Here is a 4612-nt window from a genome sequence, read left to right on the forward strand (position 1 = left end):
ATATATATACAATATACAAGCAGTTATAATTATCACACTCTAAAGCCCTTTTCAACTTTTAGTCTGTGATTCATCCCTTTGAAAATAAGATTTAACTGAATATCTTTAAGTGTGAGATAACTCAATATACCCTTGACACCTCTCTTCTACAATTTTACCTATCATCCACTTATGTGGAACATATAATACTAAATCAAATACTAAGTCTGTCTATCTATTTCTATCATCTATGTAACTATCTGTCCATCTATTCAAATCTCATCAATGTGGGCACAAATTAAAACCTATTTATCCATAGCCTTCTATAACATGTATACATGAACTTGTATATACATACATATTTGGACATATTTTATGTATGTAAATGTGTGTTTTTACCATCTGTGTATGTGTGTATGTTTGAACTATACTTGGTGCACTGGCTAGAATGTTAAACTAAGAATCAGAAAGACTTAGAAATTCAGATATGTCCACAGGCTCCAGTCATTTCTGTAGAAGATATAGATGAGATGTGATCTGTATTGGTGGAGGTATTTGCTACACCAAGAAAATCACAGAAGGTCTATATTTATGTTGATATGTGTGTATAGACATGTATGTATATGTATATAGACATGAGTATAGACATCTATATGAACATATCAATATAAAAAAATGTTTGTGTACATAGAATTCTGAACAATTTTGTCTGAACCTTCTGTTTTCTGCTATATAGTATTTATTTTACTCAGAATCATCTATTTTATGTCTTCAAGTATATGATTCACCATTTTAATACAGCTTTTTAAAAAGTGAAAAAAAGGCCAACACATGGAGATTATTATGACTTTGGTCTGTTAAATGTGAGCTAATCCTAGCATTACCCTTCTATCAATCAGGTTTACTCATCCAGGGTTGTGCTGATAAAATGTGTAACAATAAACTATCCCCCCCCAAAATCATAAGACAGATTTCCAAGTTAATCTTCATTATTAATATTTTCTCTATCACTTTCTGACAATCAACAAAACAATAAATCAAATATTGATTTATATTTTGTTGATTTTGGAGGTATACATAAGCTAAAAATTACATAACAAATGGCTCTCCCAAACAGGTTTAAGAAAGGCTCAAGCCCTCCCTGCTTTTTCTTTTGACATCTTTGTAACTACAACCAAAGCTAGGTGTTCCCAGGGATGTCCTCCACCCAGAAGAAGGGACAAAAGAATAGCAAAAGCAAATAGCTCAGTCAGAGGATCAAAGTTTATCTAATGCCTTTTGCCTACTTTTCTTCTTCTTTCTGGATTTTAGAATCTGACAGTCTAAACTACCTACTGCCCCTTCTTTTCTACTTATTTTAATTGACTTCTCTGGCTCAAATTTTTGCTTGTCTGGGTCAAGAGAAATTTGCCTAATCCTTCCAACTATGGCCTGGTTTGGCATTTTCCTGTGCTCAGCATAGATTCTTCCTGGATTCCTCCTGTTAAACCAGTAGTAGTGAGGGTAGGGGAAGCTGGCTCCTGTCTCCTCCAGAATACTAAACCATCTCCTTTTTCACCATGAAATCTTGGAACTTAGTGAGTCCTATCTTTTGAACAGGAGTAGTATCTATTTTTATCTCCAATCTTACCAAGGACAAATGTTAATTAAATAATTAAGAATGTCAAAAGATCACTTTGTCCAATTGCTCTCATTTTACACATAAAGATTCTGACTATGAATTGTCTTATTTAAGAAACCAGGAAAGCAAGTAAGAGAACTAGGTTGCTTGATCCATTATCTCTTTCCTTTACAGAGCAATAATCAGTTTCCCTGAGGTGTTGCAAAGATAAAGAACTAATCCTGGAGTCAGGAAGACCTGAGTTCAAATCCAGTCTAGGACACTTAATAATTATGTGACCCTAGTCAAGTCATTTATCTCCATTTGCCTCAGTTTCCTCATCTGTGAAATGAGCTGAAAAAGGAAATGTCAAACCACTCCAGTATCTCTGCCAAGATATCCTCAAATGAGGTCATTTGTTTGAACCACAAGTCATCATTACATTCATAAGTGTAACATTTTATTTTAAATTGTTTTGACTCCATGTTTTTTTTTGATGATTATACCATATGATTGCTATTTCTTTGATGTAGGGAATTTCTGATAAGAAAAATTCCTTTACTAATACTGTTCATTACCTTCTCTGAAATTTGTAATTGTGGTAACTTAGTGGTTAAGTCACATAATCTGTACATGTCAGAAGCAGGACATGAATCCAGATCATCTCTACCCATAAACTGTACCTGTTAACCTTTCAGTCGCTGTTCTTTTTTTTTTTTTTTTTTTTTTTTGCAAGGCAATGGGGTTAAGTAGCTTGCCCAAGGCCACACAGCTAGGTAATTATTAAGTGTCTGAGGCTGTTTTTGAACTCAGGTACTCCTGACTCCAAGGCCAGTGCTCTATCCACTGCACGATCTAGCCACCCCCATCTTTGATTCTTTACCTCTTTTTTTTTCCTCCTCAACCTCTCATTCTTTCTTTCTGTCTCTTTCTCTTTTACTATCTCTCCTTTGGACCTCTTTCCTCCACATACACACATAAACACACATAAGGAACCTAAGTACTATACACAGAACCCCCTGAAAAAATATATAACTGAGTCTATCTAATCATATGATGTATATAGGCAGGGATGTGCTGACACAGTAGCAACAGACTTCGAAGAGTCAGTTAAATTTTCATTGTAAACCTCAATACCCCAGAAAGTAGCCAAAACTACAAATTAAATCCCAAATTATTATTTTATTGGTTGTCTAGATTTAATAAAGTGATGAAGAAAATGTTCATAATGCAAGTTAAACTTTAAATATATATCATGCATACAATTTCTTAATCCTTGAGAGCTAAGTGTTAAGCATTATCAGCACTGGTGACTTCTAAATCTTTGATCCATGCAACACAAGGAAAGTAAAATGGAGAACTGAGACAATGGTTCAGAAGATAGGATTTTAAAAAATGTCTTAATAATAAAGAAATTGGAGCATATTGGATAAAGAGGTAGTCTCAGAGAATGAAGACCTGATTCCAGTCCTGCTGCTGATGCATATTAATTCTGTCATTGTGAGCAAGGTCCTTTGATCTCTCAGTACCCCTGGCAACTCTCTTAAGACTAAATTTCAGAATAGCTGCCAACATATCTTAGTAAAAGGACTGTCCTCAACAGGAATTCCCTACCCCAATACAAACACAGGTTTAGTACAATAAAGAATAAGGTGGGAATTTTGACTGAATTCTATTTTTGTTGATTAAATCCACCAGAAAATTGCCCGATCCTTCATTTACAAGGATCCTCAAGCTTTCAAATTGTACTCATAGTTGCAAACATGAAACTACATATACAAAAATACAGGTAAGGTGGTAATAAATGCCATTATTTCTAGCCACATCCTTATGGAGAGGGGTCTATTATAGTGTCTCTCATCTGATACATGAAAAAACAAAGAAGCTTTCAAGTTTCTACAAATTTCCATCCCAAATCTCCCCATCCCCGCCCCCATGTCAACCCCCAAGCAGAAAGATGTCTGTTTTTATTGTAGTCTGGATTTATAAAGTATTTTAGATACTCAGGTTTTCCATAGTCATTTGCATAGCTCTGAAAATATATTACATAACAAGGCAGTTCTTTTCAATCAGACTCCTGAAGTTCTATGTTGCTCAGCTTTCTGTCTCCCACTGCTCAAGGGTTGCCATGGAGACCAATTTTTGTCATATGCATTCCTTGGTCCTGTCGGGCCTCTTTTTCATTGTGCTCTGCTGTCACTACAGTTAGTTACTACTAGCTGCTATATTCTTATTTTATTTTTCCTTATTTTACCGATACATATCACCTTTAGTCTCCCCTAGTGAATTCTTCACATCCGTTCAATAATTTGTATCTTGCTTAAGCAAAGAACACTGAAGAAAGAAACAGAGCTCTTCTAAATAAAATTATGTTGTTAGTAATGCTTCTAAAGGCAATAATATTTGAACCAACTATAAGCCAAGTGAATTTACTTCTTTGCCAGTCTTTCATTTAACAATTGGTCATATTATAGAAAAGTCAATCTGATTCTTTTAAGATAACAGAAGTAAGCAGACTGCAAAACAGTTGGAGCAAATTGGTTTGACCATGTGACAGTTCATTTTTGAGTGATATGTTGGCATGACAGCCAAAAAATCCATCTTGGTAATATTTTGGAAATGTAGGTTAAGGTGCATAGACTTTGCCTTATTAGTACATATGGCTAACAAGACAACATCAATGGAAACACTAGCATTTCATCATTTCCTTTTTGAAAGTATAGTCTGAATGTCTTTCAAATTAAAAAAAAAAGATCAAAGACAAAAAATAGAACAATATATGCACATGAGATCTCATCCAAGATCAAAGATGTTAAGCATAATTACCATGAATGGGAAGAGCAGAGCTCACCCAGAATTGAATGCCTTCCACTGAGAAAGAATGCTACAAAAACTGTTCTGTGGGAGATCAAGCCTTCCATGTAACAACAGAAATGCATTTGTGTGTGTGTGTGTGTATGTGTGTATGCATATATGTGTTTGTTAAGCAAAAATGTTATAGAGTTCAGTGGAAATTATCAAAATGAGATCACA

The sequence above is a fragment of the Macrotis lagotis genome, chromosome 6 (genome assembly GCF_037893015.1).
Source record: "Macrotis lagotis isolate mMagLag1 chromosome 6, bilby.v1.9.chrom.fasta, whole genome shotgun sequence".
NCBI lineage: Eukaryota > Metazoa > Chordata > Mammalia > Peramelemorphia > Peramelidae > Macrotis > Macrotis lagotis.